This window comes from Tachypleus tridentatus, chromosome 1, assembly GCF_004210375.1.
Source record: "Tachypleus tridentatus isolate NWPU-2018 chromosome 1, ASM421037v1, whole genome shotgun sequence".
Classification (NCBI taxonomy): Eukaryota; Metazoa; Arthropoda; class Merostomata; order Xiphosura; family Limulidae; genus Tachypleus; species Tachypleus tridentatus.
The window spans coordinates 145,405,999-145,425,770 of record NC_134825.1 but is presented as its reverse complement, the minus strand read 5'-3'; the positions used below and the strand labels follow the sequence as shown (position 1 = coordinate 145,425,770).

Here is a 19,772-nt window from a genome sequence, read left to right as displayed (position 1 = left end):
AATTATCTTTTGTAATCTGCTAACTTCTGAACATAAAATGAGAACAACAAAGGGTCTGCTGCTCCATCTAGGCTATTCCATCCATTAAATTAAACTAAATGAAATTCCAACCAAGCCTTTATCAACCACACATTTTCAAACCTTCCTTTAAAGTGACTGATAAAAGTTAAGAAAAAACAACCTGTATGCTCCAATTAAATATAAAAGAATTTATTTAGACCAACTTTTCACCTTTGTGGCTTCTTCAGAGTTAATAAAAGGTGTGTAAGTCCCTCCAGTATGCACTACAAATTTTAAAAGACCTTAAAATGACTGCATCCACCACATTTCAAGACCAACAACCTCTTCAAAAAATAAAACTTTGTAGCTGATGATAATCCCTACCCTGCCAAAATTTGTGTCCCCTAGTCCTATCATTCTCACTATTAAGTAAATGCATATACAATATATTCTCTTAACAATATTAACCACCTCAAATGGATCCATTCTAACTCTTCTTTTCTTAAGAGAAACCAATTTCACAGATCTTGACCTCTTGTGATAACCATTCCATCTCGAGTATCATTATAGTAGTCCTCTTCTGAACCCTTCCAACAATTCAGTACCCTTTTAAAAATAAGTATGCCAATAATGAACACAATACTCCAAATAAGACCTAACCAGTGCCTTGTACAATGAAATTGGAACCTCTTTACACCTGTTTTCAGTACTTCTGTAAATAAAATCTAAAAATCCTATTTTCTCTACAGCTGTCAACAGCACAGTGCTTGGGTGGCTTTAAGAGACTGATTAATCAGAATATCATGATCCTTTTTCTTCATAACACTGTTAAGTTGTTCCCATCAAAATTATCCTTATAATTCAAATTATGATAAGCTCAATGCACTTTACTGCATTTATTATAATTAAAAGCCATTTACCATTTAATTGCCAAACACACCAAATAGTTTAAAACTTTTTGTAAAGCAGCAATATCTCTCTCACAGCAAATAACACCCAAGGCTCTGATACCCTAAAATCATCAATAAATATAAATAATTTATTGAACATTCCTTCAACCACATCATTGATGGAAATCAAAAATTGCAAAGACCCTAAAACTGAGTCGTAAGTCTAAATGAACTCTATAATATTTTACAGGCAAACTCTTTATAACCTCCTAATAATCTTAAAATAATTAACAAACATCTTAGGAAAAAATGTATAATTTATAAGTTATTTTCACTATTGCATCTCTGTATGGGTTTGGTCAATTTAATTGATCTAGTAATCAGCACAAAAAATTAGGAAATAGATATAAATTACTCTTTTTCACTGTAGAATGACTTACGAATTATGACCAAAACCACAAATCTTTGGTCTAAATAGCTTAAATCTCAATACTATACTTATATATATATATATATATATGTTATTTTCATTTCACTGACCTTTCAGCTGTGTCTAACTAATATTACAAAAGTTACAATGATGTAGCACATGTGCACTCATGTTACCATATTCAATAATATAAAACTGGTCCTTATAAAGTGACTTGTCTTTGTTCATATTTTGGTTATAATACATTACATATATATAAATATCATTATTTACAAATAAGTTCTTAAATTTAAATTTTAATTATTTTACTTAAAACACAGAACAGTAAATAGGTAAGTTACTTTGAAATGATTAACTTATGTTGTCAACAACACCTACAATATATAGTTAAGTTACAAATTTATCCAGCTGTTTTCAGATCTTACTTTCAAATGATTCTTTTTTGAAGGTTTCTTTTATTATTACTGCTACCAAAATTCCCAGCCCTATTTCTCGATTTTTACCAAAGAAACAACATACTTCTAGCTTATAAAAACTTTATAAAATCAAACAGAAAAGACACTCATATATCAATAACAATGATTTCTACTGCTTATGATTGTAAATAAGTTTGTACTTGCTTGTCATACCTAGCACTGTTAAGCCTTAGCAAAGTTTGTATATGGAGGATGTAAAACAAAACTTTTTTAGGATTTACATATGCATTTTGAAACAACAAAAAATCACAAACTGCTCTATGAATATTGCAGAATTTCACTGACTTATCATGTTTACAAACTAAACTGTATGTTGGTATAAAAATATATATGTAGTCTTTCAAACAACATTTTCACTTATTCCTTCCTTCTGAGATTCAAGAAAAAAGAAATAATCTTGGGAATTTTCCACCTTCAAGAGACCAAGAAAACCATATGTGAGAAATTCTGAACATAAAGAATGTATGTAAGAATATATTTTCAAAAATGAAAAAGGTAGGTGGGACCATTGTGTTTGATTCACTAAATATAGTGACATATCAACAAATTGAAAAAAGACAGGATATTCATATTTTATATTCTAGCTTGTTAGAATTGGTAATTTGAGTTTCTAATTCATAAGAAACTGTAGTCTTTGTAGTTGAATGTCACAAACATATAATTTTAACCAAAGCAGCATCAACGTCTCATGTGACATACACAAATCTATGTTCACATTGTTTGTTTCTACATTTACTTTTAAACTATACAAGTAACTAATGTATAATACTATAATGTACAGTTTGCAACTAAATTTAAATACATACATTCATAAAATACCAGTTCAATAAAGTTTTGAATACAAGTCTAAAAATGTTATGATCAAAGGAAACCCATAGTGATAGGGTTAATATTTATGTTTCACAAGACAATTCATAATGTTGTGTCAAGTTTATGGGAACTAGATTCCTCACAGTAGGTGTATATGACTTGTTGAAGATAAATTAAGATTATAAATGAACAACACACAACCCACTTGTTTTAAAATAATGTATTTAAAACAAGTCAAACATATGAACAAAAATTATTTTCATTACAGGATATCACAGTTGCATCTAAAACTCAACAGTTATTTCTCTCTCTCTCTCTCTGTTTTTTTTATCATAATATAATTTGTGATAAGTAACTAAAGTCCACACAGAATAGTCCAGTTACCTCAGAACTCAACTGACACAGTGAAATATTTTTCCCTTCTCCATTTTTTTTTACTGTATAATCTGCAACAGATTACTTATGTTAGCCCATTGATTACTAAAGTTGTATCCAGACCTTTAAATAATTATATCCTTTTTAAGTGGGATCAATTAGTTCTGGACACCCTTAGACAAAACAAATTATTTCTCATTATCTCTGTTAAGTGTGAAACTCACCTTAAATATCATTCATTAACACTAAACTAACAATCACACAGTCTAACTTAATCTTCACTAACTTAAAAGTTTCCTCACATAACTTCATTTGCATTCACTTGATCACGTGTATGTTCATATACACTGTTCAGCTAAGACCTAAAACTATCTACAAATTACAAACTGCTATGATATAACAACACTCACTTCATGCAATGCGAAAAATACAAAAGGTTTGAGTAATGTGACATCAAATTACAACTGAACTACAAACACGATATAAGGCTTTTACGATGTTATTTAATGAAATTTGCAATAACTATCACCTTCAAAATAATTACTTTTCATCTCTTGTTATGAAAACTAAATAATCATCAAATATTAAATCACTAACATCAACTAAATAATAACTCTTATACTAGTCAGTCTCATACATCCAACATGCTGGACAAGTGGCATTCATATGCCAAGCAGTAAGCCCAGCCAAGCTCAAGTAAATTAAAGTCTACATAGTAATACCTGAAGAAGCAATATTAAACCCTCAGCTGTGGAACTCACCATAGTGTGAGACAGTAAACTTACAAGCAATTGTGGAACAAACCAGAGGTGCTCTTTAATTTCTTTTGAACAACAGCCTGGGAATGCACCCAACTCATTGCTGCATTGTCGTTTTCAATTAAACACTCCACAACTAAGGGTTTAACAAAAATTACTAACCTCTGCCATAGCAGTGTGCAGCATCACCAGTATATCATGTTTTTTAATTGCTGTGGTACAAATCAGGTCAAGTAAGAACTGTACCAGTACTTTGATATGGATGATGAATTTATGAAAATTGCAAGTTTAATTAAGCTAAACACATTTTTTTCAAGAAGTTACAAACATAAAACATAATTTAAACAAATACTTGTGCTTTTATAAAAATATAAACCATACTTTTTGCATGTCACATGATTGCCATGTGACTTGTTTATGTAAACAAAGATGATGAACAAATGAGAAATAATAATGTGGGGAGTAATTTAGGGTTAAAAAAAATAAATCTGACAGTATAATTGAAGAAAATGTTATAATTTTTGGTAGTTGTGGTGTAGTTACTAAATGTACTGGCAGTGGAACTTCAAATGTAATGATATATATTCATGGACATCATCCACTACAAATGAAAAATTATTATGTAAAAACAGTAAAGTTCAACCCTTTTTCAAAATGTTGTGGTAGCACCATTGTTGCTACAAGATCTGATGAACAAAAGTAAAATGCTCCAACTCAACAGATAATCTCTGGTATGTTTGGGAATGTGAATAAATGCAAGTCAACATCACATAGAGCAAGCGATCAGTGGCAGAACAAGCACCTCAGAGGCCTTTGCACAAAGAAACGATTGGGACCCCTTTTTTCAGATCAGGTCCCCAGGTGTTACCGGCTCCAGTATATTGCCCAATTTGCACCATGCTAGTTCTATTTTTGCTGGTGATGTTGCAACTAAAATGGCCAGCTTCACAGTAAAGGATCTTATGCCTTATCACATTGCTGAAAGTAAAGAGCTTTGGGACCTTGCTACTACTATAGATCCTAGATACTCATTATCCTCAAAAATGTTTTCAGAAGTAATAGTTTCATTGCTCTACCAGGAAGTTAAGTCAGAAGTCTTGAAAAGCCTTAAGACAGCCCATCAGAAATATTTATGGATATAATTTGTATAATTTACAGAAACATAAAAGAGAGGTTCAGTATCTATTTGAAATTTTAAAAAAATAAGAACTTAGTAAATAACGTTAACATGTTATTGATATGGCTTTAAGATTGTTATTCAATATTTTGATGCCATACTTCATAAAAGAAGTTTCAGAATTTAATGATTCAGGTTTAAAGGTCCATTATTTTAATAGATTATGCTGAAAAATAATGAGTGGAGGCCTAGGTCAGTAGATTTATATGTTACTCTTACGGCTACATTCACAGATGTAAACTGGAAATTAGTAATCTTTGTTCTCAAATACACCTACTCTCAAAAAGTCATGCGGGTAATACCCAGAAATACTTAATATAGTTCAGAAAACAATATAATAATTTAGAAAGATCAACAGAAGTATATGGTAATCAAAAGTAGAAATGTACAAGTTTTTAATGAAAAGTTAAATAGTAAAAACATTTTTTTTTAATTATCACATACAAGAGTCTAAACCATCAAGTTGAAACTTTACCAAAATCAGTTAAAACTTATTACTGATATTATATGAATGGTTATTACAGAAATTTATATATACATTTGAATAATTTGGTAAAATTAAATACTTAATAAAACATAAAATGTTTAAATAAAACTGATCATTGCAGATGCAATTTATAAATAATAATTTATATATATTTTCCAGCCTAAAATTAACTAATTGAAGTAACATAATGCTGCATACAACTTTGCGAAAATATTCAAAAAATAGAATAAAGCACTTCTCTCCATTTTCAGCAATCAACAAAGCAGCAGTCACTAAATGGAAATTCCTGAAAGCAATTGGAGTACCACCTTTAGCTTCAGAAAAAATTGCAGACATAATCAAAGTAGGAAGTTTGATGAAATGTACCCTTCTCATAGGTTACCTGGCTCACACTATAAACCCTGTAGTTCAGAAGACACTTAAATTGAAAAGTGTATTGTACATCCCTGCTCAGACACATTATATTGTCAGTTTCTTTCTGAGAAGTCTTGTGGCCACTGCACAACTTGCTAAGGCTGAGTTTTTATCCCCACTTGGTCACAAGCTTAAAACTGATGTATGTGCTGAATGGAAGCCAGCCTATGATAGGATTACAAGGTTCACAGAAATGCAGCCAGCTACTGTTGCAATCTTAAGGGCAAAAGAGTTCATTCATGTTATCAACAAAGATATAAACTGCTTAAAATATGACAGTATCTGTCTGGCAGAGAATACTGCAGTAAATTTAAAATCACTGCAATGTTGTATAGTGAATCATCTTCAACAATGTCAATTATTATGGTATTGCATTACCAGTTTAACAACAGTTTCCTTCTACCCAAGGAATGTGATCCCACAACTACAATAGAAATGGCAATTATCATAAAAGCAAAGCTTGTTGAAAGACACACTAACAATAAAACTGATATCTTAAACGTACAATCTGCTATTGACCAATACTTTAAAATGCTTCTACTTACTTGTCAAATGAAGGAAAATTCCCAGTATATAACCATTTCAAAGAGGAAGCTGTTAGATTATCCACTAAAGTGTCTAATCAAGTAACAGTAAAAACAAACACCAAGATGACTCAGTACCTTATCCAAGAAATGAACTAGTACCAGGTGTAATAAATACTCCTCCATTACCTACCTTATCTAACAATGACAACAGCAGAAATCCAGACATCTTTATTAACAATGTCACTAAGTCTGAATCTGACTGTCTTACATGATCTCATGGAGGATGGGTTTGTTATGCATATAGAATGTGTTAAGTAAATTTTAAAATTAGCACAAGTGAAAGTAATTCAATACTAAAGTGATTCATCAATAAGCCTTAAAAGTCTCCTATTTAACTGTGTGAAATAAAACTAGATCAAGTATCCTATCACTGCTCAGTTAGCAAAGTGTTTGCTTTGTATTATATCTACCAGTACATTATTAGTGTGTGCATTCTAGGCAGCTGGTGCCATTTCATAAAGACAAACTTAAAGGCTAAACACATGTACATGCTAATATCTTTATAAAAAAAATATGATGTAAATTCTGTAACTTCTATTGTACTGGAGACGTTTCTTGTAATTTATAACTGACAGACAGTCAACACTAAGAAACACTTTTGCAATTAAGCATTTTTGTACCTGTTTGTAATGGTTTTACATTTATGAACAATCAGAACTGCACAAAGGAACAGAACTGTAGTTTGAATTCTTTAAATGTTGAAAACGGTCTCAAAATTACAGCATGTTTAATCCTAGTGTTAGATAAAATGAAGCAGTCATATATGTTTAATATTAGCATTATGATTTAGATAAGTCATGCAATGTATCAGTTATTTTTAAAAGTGATAGTTATGCCAAATTTGTTTACATAACTGTTTACAAATCATTTATTGTGTAGTTCAATTGCTGTGAATTAATGTTATGATACTCGAAGCTTCTCAATTTTTCTTGTTTAACTGAGTTAGGCTATAAATATGTTAGTACTTGTCCACTATTCAAGGACTTACAAAACATTTTGGCAAGTGGCTCACATATTCAATCCTTGACCTCCTTTAAAACCCTTGGAGAAATATTGCCTGAGTCAGGAGCATTATCATTCTTTAAACTTCCCAATTTTATTTTAACAAGCTCAGAATTTATGCAATTTTCTTGTTCAACTTTGTTTTAATCTAACAACTGCTCAAGATGAAGAATAACTCCTTAAATCTTCTTTAGTAAAAACAAAATAAAAAGCAGAACTTAATAACCTTGCCATTTCATAATCATTAGATACAAGTCATCCTTTGTAATTCCTCAAGGGTCCTATCCCCATCTTAACATTTTGTTCACCCCTAATGTATTTTTAAAAATCCTTACCATTAATTTTCATGTTTGTAGTCAAGTTTTTTCATATGTCCTAATCTTCTGTTTGACCAACTTTCTTGATCTTCTACAATACCAGTTAATTTAATTTTTTTAAATTTGTGATGCATTTATTTAACTTTATCTCATACACTTTGTGAGCTAATCTACATTTTTTACTTACAACTACCCCCTTCTTTCAGTAAGAAATATATTTGTTTTGAATATTGAAAATGTTTTTTTGTTTTTAATTTTCTTCATTTCCTCAGCATCTCCAAATAACTCAGCTGTCCAATTCATATTTCTTGTCGCATCCCTTCAAAATTGGCTTTTTCTAAAATTTGTAATGAAAATATCATTATTCCCAATTTCTACATGCAGCAAAATATCATACTCAATACAGCAATGCTCACTTGTACCAAGGTGTTTACCATTTTCCACCCTCTCAACTATTTCTATATTAGAAGTTAACAATAAATCTACAATAGTATTATATCTAATAGGTTCATTGACCAAATGGTGGAGAAATACATCCTGAATAGTTTCCAGAAACTTATATGCAAGAACGGCTCGTTTGGGTTGAAAATATTTTACATAGAAGAACAATAATTTACCTTCTTAGTCATCAGGTTCACAAAGAATGAAGTAGTTTGATTGACCACATGTTTGAAAGGGTTGTGTAACTGTGTGTCGAAATGTAGAGTATTAGATGTTTGAATATATAATAATTTATTTTATTATATTAATATAGGTATAAAGGTGTTCCTTTATATTGGTTTATTTTGGGTTTAAGTTGTTGTATAAATTTCTTTGATTTTGGAATGTTTATGTTTGTTTCATTTAACAAATGAGTGTTTCTATGGTTTTTGTGTTCATTTGACTTAGTGTTGAAATATGACATTGACTTTTAGTTCTTTGAATCTGGTTTATTTTTCCTACTTGTTTCACAAATACTGAGTCTATCACATTGTATTTTATAAATAATGTTGGTGTTGTGTTTGTCAGTGTAGTTTTACATAGTATTTCAGTTTGTGCCTGGTTTTGAATAAATTTGGTAAACTGGAATGTCATATATCTGACATCAAGAAACAAATAACCAACATGGTAAACATTCAGTTTCCAAATTTATTCAAAAAAGTCACAAAACTGAGGTCTATACTATGTAAAAACACTGCAAGTCAACATAAACATTATTTATAAAATACATGTGAAAACTGCACAACTCAAATACTAAATATGGAAAAGATTCAAAACATAAACAAACTTCAAATCAAAGAAGCCTTACTTATAACAACAACTTAAATAAAGAAACAAAAACCAAACGCAAAGGAACACCTTTACACCTTATACCCAAAATAAACCAATAAAATAAATTATTATATATTCAAACAATAAAATAAATTATCTACATTTCGACACACAGTTACACAACCCTTTCAAACATGTGGTCAGCTTCCCGTCAGTTACCTCTTTCTTTGTGAACCTGACGATGACCAGAAGGTCAAACGTTGTTCGCTCTTCTATGTAAAATATTTTCTCAACCCAAACGAGCCGTTTTTGCATATAAGTTTCCAGAAACCTTTCTCCCTCATGGTTTGACTCTTAGCATTTTCCAGTCAATACCTAAAATTAAAATTAATCAGTTCATTAACAGCTGAAATCTTAATCTCACTAATTACATCAATTTCATCTGGTGGTTTGTAAAAAAATCCTACTAAGAGCTTCTTTCCTTGATATCTACTAACAGAAGTCCAACTGGACTCAGTCTCCTTACTATTATCCATAACGTTCTCAACTTCAACAGGATGTAACTCACTTTACAAAGGATGTAACCTACACTTCATCAAAATAATCTACATTTAACCATGATTCAGTTATTCCCATTATACCAAAATCTTCTATTCTTACCAGTGCATGAGTTATTTATTTCATTTCTTGTACTTCTAGTATTACAATAGTAACAATTCACCTTTTTGCGACAATTCACATGTCAAAGGCTATGTCATCGCATTTGTTGACTTGCTTTCAAATTGTTATTGAATTATTTTATGAATTCATGTCAATAATTTTGGAATTAAAGTGTAGATTATAATTCAAAATTTAATATACGAGTTAATTTCTTAATTTAAAAGTAAACATTAAAATAACACACCTAAATATAGATTTTAGTGAGTCACATGGTATGCTGAATACAGCACTGGTCAAAATTAGATGCCTGTGATGTCAAAATACTAAATCTATAGTTTCATTGAGGTATGGCTTATGTACTAAATAATTACAGTGGCTCCTTTCACCTCTTCCCATTTTGAAAACAGTCCCTTACATGACATTTGAATAACCAACTGACAATATATAAAGGTCTCCTGATGGTTTTCTCAGCCATTTTAATCTGTGAAATGGTTATCATAATCTTTACAATCAACATTTCAAGAAGGTAGGTTGTGTCTTCAGCCTGCTCAAACTTCCATATTTTTTTTAAATATATCTTTGTAACTAAGCTAAATAAAGTATAGTAGAATTTATGGTGTCAGTATAGTCAGTTAAAATAATTTTTTTGGTTATTCAACTGCACATGTAAAACTTAAAAAAATTGTATGATATCCTTCACATGCAAAATTTTTAAAAGCTCAGCAACTAATGTCCATCAACAACTAAGTTCAAAGGTGAAAAGAGAATTGTTTGCTTTACTTCTTGAATGATTGTTCTATATTTTAAGAAAAATAAGTTTAATAATTTATTTCTAAATATTAATAATCTTTATACAAATATAATGTATAATAATTAAAATGTGATTGTATATTACAAAATGCCAATCCAGTGAAACACATCCAAGACAGGGAAGACTAAAAGTCAGTTTTATATTACTGGATACTCAACTTGAGTGCACATACACCTCATCAATGCAAGTTATGTAATGTTAGCTTCAGACTGCAAAATCAATATAATAAATATATGGCATTGTGAAATTTAAGTTATTAAGAAAAGACATTTATATTTTCATATTATACGTAATCATTCTTGCACAAAAAAAAACAATTTATATTTATCTCCTAATTTTTTTACGATGGTCATGAGGTTGGTTAAATGACAGACCCAATAAAGTTAAACTATAAAAAATTAATAAAATTTAAAGTCACACTGAAAACAAACATTTGAAAAATAATTAGGTTTTGGAGATGATGCAAATAATATCCAAGATTTTGGGGATGAAGAATACTTTTTTTTAGTCATAACATAAAATCACTTTACCCTTAGACTAATAATGAAACAGACTTGATATCTTCACAAAGAAATCTTTAGTAAAAATATTTCATTGAAAAATACGATGTTTGAGAACAAAATACTTGTAATTTTTACTAAAAGTCTACCATTTCTCTAAACATTCCTCTACCTGTCAGTTTTGTTCCATTAAGTTTATCTTTGTATTCACCAACATCTAGTCCTAGTTTAAAATTTCTCTTACAGCTAAGCCCAATGATTAGTCAATTAGCAAATCCTACTTATTATCTAGCCCTAATATTTTATATAGAATTTGTGGCATCTTATGTAGCACTTAAATAAACAGTTATAATAGCATCCATACTTTGTAATACAGCATAGGTTCTCCAAGGCAGTGGTTCTAAACCTTTACTAACTCCTGAACCCCTTTCAATAATCTAATGCTGTGTGTACCTTCAATATCATATTCATGCCTGTTGGAACGTTTGTTGAATGTATGCAACTCAATCATATACAATGGAGCAATATAAATAACTATTAACAACAGAAAGCTTTTTTGTTCCATTTAGCAACAGATTAGAAAACAGTACACTCTAGTTGTAACACAGAAAATTCAAAGTACCATATGCATTTTTTTTCTACATATTTTAATATCTAGATGTTTCACTAACTTCTTGGAAAGCTGCTGTACACCCTCAATTAAGAAAAGCTGCTCTAGAGAACCATAAGTCCATTCCTGGAGCTCCATTATAACACCAGAAAACTAGTTGTTGCTTTACAGAACTTTTTTATGACTTTTAGTTGTAAGTACACTTTTGTGGTGTTCTGTCCAGAATAAGAACTTGGGAAACAAGAGTCCTTTACTAAGAAATAAAAATTGTATTAAGTTATTCTAATCCATGTTCTACAACAGTTTATTACTGTTAATTATGTTACTTTTCATTCTTTTTAAATTTCTGGTTACACTCATTTTTGCAATTTTCTTTATTAGATATTTGTTATACTTTTACTATAACCTTTGATGTCTATTTAAAGACTGTGGACACAATAAAATCTTTAACATTTCTTTCCCATTTTTCAAATGTTTTTCTTTGTGTTCTTTAGTCTACCATTTATAATTCTCCATGCCAATTTTTGCAAGAATTTCAAAACATTATCACTTTCTACGACAATTCACGATACTCTAGTCATTCTTAATTGCCAAATCCACAGTGTACACATGTCTATCTCAAACTATGAACACTTAATGACTTTATGAAAACAAAAACAAGTATAACAAATTTTCTAGTATGAGTTCCTAAATTCAACACAAGTTATTGAAGCTACTTTTCTTTCAAATATTCAAGCAAGGTAATAATCTTAACTATAATAAATGTTGTAACAAATGACTCACATAAATAGTGTTCCAACAAGAAATGTGCTTGTAACATCCCAGATAGCCTAAAAAGTTCTATATTGGGTGAAACATCATTGACAGTGGATATAATGAATAAAGTGTAGCTTGGCTAAAATATGATTATTATACATGCTTCTTATTCTAGAAATTCCCAAAGGGACTAGAGAAAGAATGAAAACATTTGAGAATATACTAGGCCTTATGATAAATATAATTAATGTTAGACTTATTTAATTTGTTTAACAAATTTTAACACATATGCATACTTAGAATGGCCTCATGGCAATTGAATGTCAACAATATTTCACCAACAAACTGCTAATTCTATATTCAAAAGGTTTTTGTTTTGTTTTTTTAATTTCGTACAAAGCTACATAAGAGCTATCTGCACTAGCCATCTCTAATTTAATTGTGTAAGATTAGAGGGAAGGCAACTAGTCACCACCACCCACCACCAGATCTTGAGCTGCTTTTACTAATGAATACTGGGATTGACCATCACATTATAATGCCCCCACGGCTGAATGGGCAAGCATGTTTGGTGTGATGAGGATTCAAACCCACGACCCTCAGATAATAAGTCAAACACCTTAACCCACCTGGCCGTATTCAAAAGAACTTTTTTTTAGTATAAATATTACCCAATATTCTAAATAGTTAATTTTTTAAAAATATCGAAATTAACAGCAGTGTGTTTCATAATGATATTTAAAAGATTATGAAAATGACAATTCAAACCAGTGAACAATTCTGGAAATAAAATACTAGAAGAAACTCATTGGTTACATCATGGATCAATAACTCTTGAAAACTGCAAGAATATAAAAAAATTATCATAAAAACATGAGAAAAACTGAAAAAAACAAATACATAATTTAAAAAAACATTAAAACTCAAACAAAAAGTCATTAAAACTTGTTAACCTAAGAGCATTACAACTAATTTCTAATTTTATATATAATAATAATAGCAGATTTTAAATATAAAAGTAAAATGAAGCCTAGATGGTACACCTAGACCTATATAATTGTCCACAACTTAGAACCTAGAAGTCCTCTAACTTCTCTAAATTTTTAATGTTTTATTCACCTGATGAAGATGAATGAATAATGAATCATACAATAGGTGATCAAGATCCTTAAATATTTAGTAAATATTGGTCTGTACCTATGCACTACAGTCCTCTAAGTAATCATGTTATCATGAGTTGTAGTAGTAGTTGCAGTAGCTGTGTAGTATTAATTTATCTTACTGTATCTTTCCTGAAGTTAACTTTAAGTTTTCTTTTAATTAAGCATTTTTTTATTCCTTTAAGTTTAAGATTACTCCAGTAGCATATATACACCACTATATTAAGTTCAATCATTCTGCAACGGGTAGGATTTAATTTTAAACTTCAACAAGCTATTTGCTCAATCACATAAGTGAATAATGTACATCTGTAGTATGACTATTATTATTATTAAACTATAAACATAATGATAAAAATTGTACATACTAGATAGAATACTGTAGTTACTAAGTTAGGCTTTCCATTACAGTCGTGCGACTCGGCAACAAAAAAACACTATCTATGTATATCGATAACTTGGCGGCATAATATCTATTATTAACAATTACTACAACCTTATAAGTTAGGGTTAAGAAGGCTGCAAAGAAACAAATACTTACGTTAATACTGTAACTTGTAATTTAACAAACAACAATTCTATCCCTCTCTTCACAGAATTATAGACGTAGTCTGTTGTGCCAATCATGTTTTGTATAATTTCTAGCTAAGTGATAAATATCATTTATACAAAGAATAGGAAATCAGACTAATAACAATACGCTAAAGTAAAAGAAACGCTATATAAAACTAAAATAATATTAATAACTTAAGGCCTAAAAATATCAATGGTTCTATTTTCAACTTGCAACTTTCATAATCTTACCTCCTACGCCGTAAAATAATGAGTGTTGCGCAATCGAGAGTACAATGTTATTGTAAACTGCTTTCTCGTTGTTATTTTGAAGTCTTTACGATACTAGTTTAAACAAACACTACCACCACATAAGTTACTATTAGTATTAACGTATTTACTACACACATCAGCTCAGCTCTATAACAGGTCAATGCGTACATCTAATTCATCCGCAAAATGTCTAGCAGTCATCGTTCAAGACGTCCTCTTCAACAAATTAATTCAAGTCTATATAAAAATAATAGTATTGCCTGTTGTTTGTCCACATAACTGATTCACATGGTGTAGATGGATCTTCACTAAAATTGATGTGGAAGTTCATTAGGTCCATGCGGAGGTATGTATAAATTTTCAGTTTTGTATTTTGCATTTTACAGTTTTTATCGGTATTTTTACCAGTATTTGCCCGTTGTTAATAGATCTTCACCAAATTTAACATGAATGTTTGTTTAGACCATAGGGATATACATATAAATTTTAAATTTTGCATCTTGCAGGGCCCGGCATGGCCAGGTGGGTTAAGGTGTTCGACTCGTAATCTGAGGGTCGCAGGTTCGAATCCCAGTGACACCAAAATATGCTCGCCCTTTTAGCCGTGGGTGCGTTATAATGTTATGGTCAATCCCACTATTCGTTGGTAAAAGATTAGCCTAAGAGTTGGCGGTGGGTGGTGATGACGAGCTGTCGTCCCTTTAGTATTACACTGCTAAATTAGAGACGGCTAACGCAGATAGCACTTAAGTAGCTTTGCGAGAATGTAAAAACAAACAAACAAAGCATCTTGCATTTTTTATGGGTGTTTTTTACCACTTCTTCGCCCCCTGTATATAGATCTTCACAAAAATTGACATGAAGGTTCACTGAATCCATACAATATTTCAGTTGTGTTTTGTTTTTTTTGCGGTTTTTATGGGTGTTTTTGCGGTTTTTACAACTACTTCCCTCCTGTAGATGAATCTTGACCAGATTGCATGTGGAGGTTCATTGGGCCTGTGGGGAGATACATAAAGTTTTCAGTTTTGAACTTTTAGTTTTTTAAGACGTTTTGCGTTTTACCACTCCCAGATATAAAAGACTGTTTAAATGTAGTTAGTATTAATTACGCCCTCTCCCCAGTAGCACAGCGGAATGTATGCGGACTTAACAGACTAAAAACCGGGTTTCGATTAGTTTGTTTGTTTGTTTGTTTTGGAATTTCGCACAAAGCTACTCGAGGGCTATCTGTGCTAGCCGTCCCTAATTTAGCAGTGTAAGACTAGAGGGAAGGCAGCTAGTCATCACCACCCACCGCCAACTCTTGGGCTACTCTTTTACCAACGAATAGTGGGATTGACCGTCAAATTATAACGCCCCCACGGCTGGGAGGGCGAGCATATTTAGCGCGACGCGGGCGCGAACCCGCGACCCTCGGATTACGAGTCGCATGCCTTACGCGCTAGGCCATGGCGGGCCATTTTCGATTAGAAGAGCATATATCGCCGTTTGTGTAGCTTTGTGCCTAATTTAAATATAACAATAACAACAGTATTAATTTATTTATTTTGTAAGCTAGTATTCTATGTTTGCTTAGTTATTGTTTTTTCACAATAAAAGAGTTAAAAGTAGAACGATTGTTGTAAGTTATTGATACCAAGGCTTTTCTTTTTTTTAATGTTTAAAACATCTGAGTGAAATAAATAAATAGTGACGACCAGATGAGAGACTACAGATTGGTAGGAGATCCAAAATAAAACCGAAAGATAGTTTCGATAAGATAAAAGTTAAAAAACGTAAAGTTAACTGTCGTAGGGGTAAATAGCCATACGATCAATATGTTAAAGTGATATTAACAGTTTCCTTTGACAAAAATCAGATAATTATTTGGACGTAGACATAAATACTAAAAAAGCAGACGAATATCAAAAGTTCACAATGCAATTGCGGTAACTCACGAGACAGCGAAAGTAAATTATATACTGATACTGTTGTGATGATAGAAGAAAAACAAGTGGATCATATACTGACAATGTTTAAGATAAAAATACGGAAAAATATTTCGGCTTGTTAACTGAATTCTAAAGCAATTTAATTGACCTAAGTAAACTTTTGACAAGAAGAAGAGAACTGTATAGTATTTAAGTTACAACTATAATATGCATAATGTAAATAAGTTTTGTACATACATTTAACTTAGTTTTCCAGTTGCCCTTGCATATCCCCCATGAGAATGAACTTGAAAACAGCAGACAATAAGTGTTAGTGAAGACTTAGATTATCTTTCTATGCTAACGTTTAGAAGCATTTCATTGTGTTTAGTTTTTTCATCAAATCAGTCAAGTCCAAGTTGTCTATTCCTCCTGTTTTTTGTTGGTGTTTGTAGTTCCTTCTTAAAAAAATAAATCACAAAGACTGAGAATACTACAAAGCAAAATAGTAAAGTGAAATGTCTGTGCCGCTACCACAGCATTTGTTTGCGGAGTTTTTTATGATTTTTGATTGGTGTATTTGTGTACGTTCCTTTGTTCTTACGTGTAACACAAGTCTTTTGATAAAACTTAAAATTGTATTTTCTATATAAAAGAATTTTTTTGTACAAGAGAAGTTTAACCTTGAAGAGTAGCACGGTCTATGAGAAGTCCTCTCTTGGACTTAGGCCTTACATCATTTTTGTCTCAAATTGGCCACAAACTCAAGAAGATCTTCAGTATAGGACCTACAGAGCTTCTGAATGGTTTCTACGTTATTTATCTAACAAAAGGCACAAACTAGTGAGAGTCAGTGAAGTAATTTTCATCCTAAGAGTCGTCAAACGTGCTGGGAGGTCTTTACAGGTCATAAGTTTATTCTCACACATAACTAGCTGAAGGACACTGGAAATTGTATTTATGAATGAAGTCTGCCAACTGAAACTGTCTCACCTCTAAGAGAGACTATAAATAGTAAATGTGAAAAATGAATACCTGTAGGACAGGTGAAGCTTCTCTAAGTTGGGAGGAAAACTGATTGGATCTCAACGAGTTGTGGAACTGGAGCTGGAATATTCTCCTGCAACATCTTATTCTTCCTCCTAGAAGCAAAGCGCAACCTTATCCCATGTATCAGCTTCATGTTACCTAAAGTGCTAATAAAAATGTTTTGTTTCTACAGCCATAGGTTTCTGAAATTGGTATTGAAATTTTCACAATGTTGCGAGAAAATGACATTGTGTACATCATTGACTGAGCCAACAAAACGAAAATATCATTTCATTATCTAATGTCTAGACAAATAGTTAGAGCTTATTCATTCGTTGAATGTCTTGATTCTGGATACCACGTGGAAGTGAAAACCGTTGAGGCAGCAGTGAGATCAAATTTTACTGGTATGTGGACATCATGAATGATGCTTCATTTTTCTAATTTTTTCAACGAGATATGAATACCACAATTAGTAATTAATATCGCATACAGCCTTCCGTAAAGCGGCATTTCTACCCGTATAGATAATGATGAAAATGATTTAGAGGTCGAACAATACTTAATTGTTCGTTTAGAGTGATACATTACTATTTTTCTGAAATATTCATTATTTTACTATAATAGAGAGTTACGTGTTATTTTCCGTGTTGTACTTGTGGCAAGACTGCTTCTACAAGTATTTCTACCAAACATAAGTGGACATTCAAGAATTGAGTACGTTAGTACAGAAATAGCATTTAATATTTCTTTAGTTTGTTAAATTATTATTCACAACCAACAATCTTCAAAACGTTCTCAGTGGGGTCAGAAAATGAACTTACAAAATGATGACAATATAATAATTTTGTAAGGAATATTCTTACCTCATTACAAGTTCATTTCCGTTAGTCAGTTCTGAACAAAATATTACGTAAATCAGTAAATACTCCCCCTCTCCTGACTATGTGTCCCAGTAAACTCATATATTGATGATGAAAAATTACACTTTTTGGGGATTTAACTTACAGTTCTCTTTCTCCAAACAATTCAGAACTTTCCTTAACCTATTATTAACCTTACCAAAGTTCTTCCCATCTGTGATTATATCATAAAAGTAGATAAATATAACGTTTGACAGTATTTTAGAGAGTTCATTCCATTAGTTGTTGAAATTTAGCAGGTACTTTACACCAAACAAATTATAACGTAGCATATTATCATAATACATTTCCTGTAATAAAGGCCGTCTTCTCTCTTTATTTGCTTCATCAACTTGCACTTTCCGATATCTTTTATTCAAATCCACTGCTGAAAAACAATTTTATAACAGTCAAAATACAGTCGATTCTCAGCAGAGAATAAGTTCCTTTCTTTATTACTTTATTTACGTTCTGGTAGGCCATGTAGAGCATTGAGTATTGATCACTCATCTTCATAAGAACAATAGGTGATGCTAAAGGGCTAGTACTCTATTCTATCAGTTCTTTTTCCTACATAGCTTTTATTTCTTTTTGAAAGTCTCAGTCTGCTTTACAAGTTGTAGTTGTCTGGCTAAGTGTTTTATTAAGGGTGTACCTCCAGGATCAATCTAATAAGACATGTTATTTATTTGATCTAAGTCATAAGGTCTACTAGAGATGATATTTTGAAAACAAGTCATGTAATATATTGCATTGGTGATATTTAAGACTTCTATATCTCTGGTTATGCAGCTCATGTGAGATAATAAGCTACCCTTATATTAGTATTTGATCTAGAATTTCCTACATCTTTCTTTAAACATGAATGCTTCTAATGTACTTTTTTGTAGATGTACAACGTGTAGAGCTTCTCATCTTACAATATCCCATCCATACTTTTCTCTAACTTTATGCTTTATTATATTCATGGCTCAAATTATAGCATCTTTGTTCTTCAAATACACAAGAGTTCTTCCAATCGTTAATCCACAGGACACACTGGAATATTTGATTGTACTACAGCTCAGCCACTGTTTACCTAATAATACTAGTATGAATATTTCACTTCTTGTTCTCACTGCAAGCTAAACATCTGATGTAGTAATTTTCGTGTAGTGCACATGAAGTTTCTGGTCATAGACTATGAAACTAGCCAAATACAGAATCCACTGTCCCCATATTAAGTGGATTTCTAATGTGTACTATTTCTCCATGTCAGTTATCCACATGTCATGAGGTATAGAGAAGCTTCCTGCAATAAGGGTAATTTACATCTCCTGATATGCTTTTTATCAGTTCATTTTCTTTCCTTATCAGTGGAAGCAATTTCCACCTTTCGTTACCTTTCAAGTTGTATAAAATAATTGTACCTATAGAAACAGTGCTGATAATAAAAAAACTGCAAAATTCCCACCAACAAACCCATAAACAAGTTTCTTAAAATAATAAGCTTATTATCTTGTTTGGGACAGGATGTGTATTTTCAAGTAAACTCTGCTACTTACATGCAGCTTCTTTTTTTTTTTTTGTTTACAATGTCTGATTAAAATTTTGTGGTTCTTCAGGTATGATTGGCTCAAAGACTCATTGTTA

General features: G+C 31.2%; 1 protein-coding gene across 14 annotated transcripts in view; it reads right to left on the bottom strand.

Moving 5' to 3' along the window:
- ATP8A (ATPase phospholipid transporting 8A1) overlaps positions 1-14,638 on the bottom strand; it is a 241,640-nt gene extending 227,002 nt beyond the window's left edge. For 3 of the 14 annotated variants that reach the window (XM_076456665.1, XM_076456741.1, XM_076456748.1), the window contains exons 1-2: positions 14,276-14,638; positions 11,617-11,808 (exon numbers count right to left, since the gene is read on the bottom strand). The gene's annotated coding sequence lies outside the window, so the exon portion shown is untranslated. The other 11 variants (XR_013014406.1, XM_076456668.1, XM_076456687.1 and 8 more) reach the window with 10 other exon arrangements.
- Between the last annotated feature and the right edge of the window lie 5,134 nt (positions 14,639-19,772).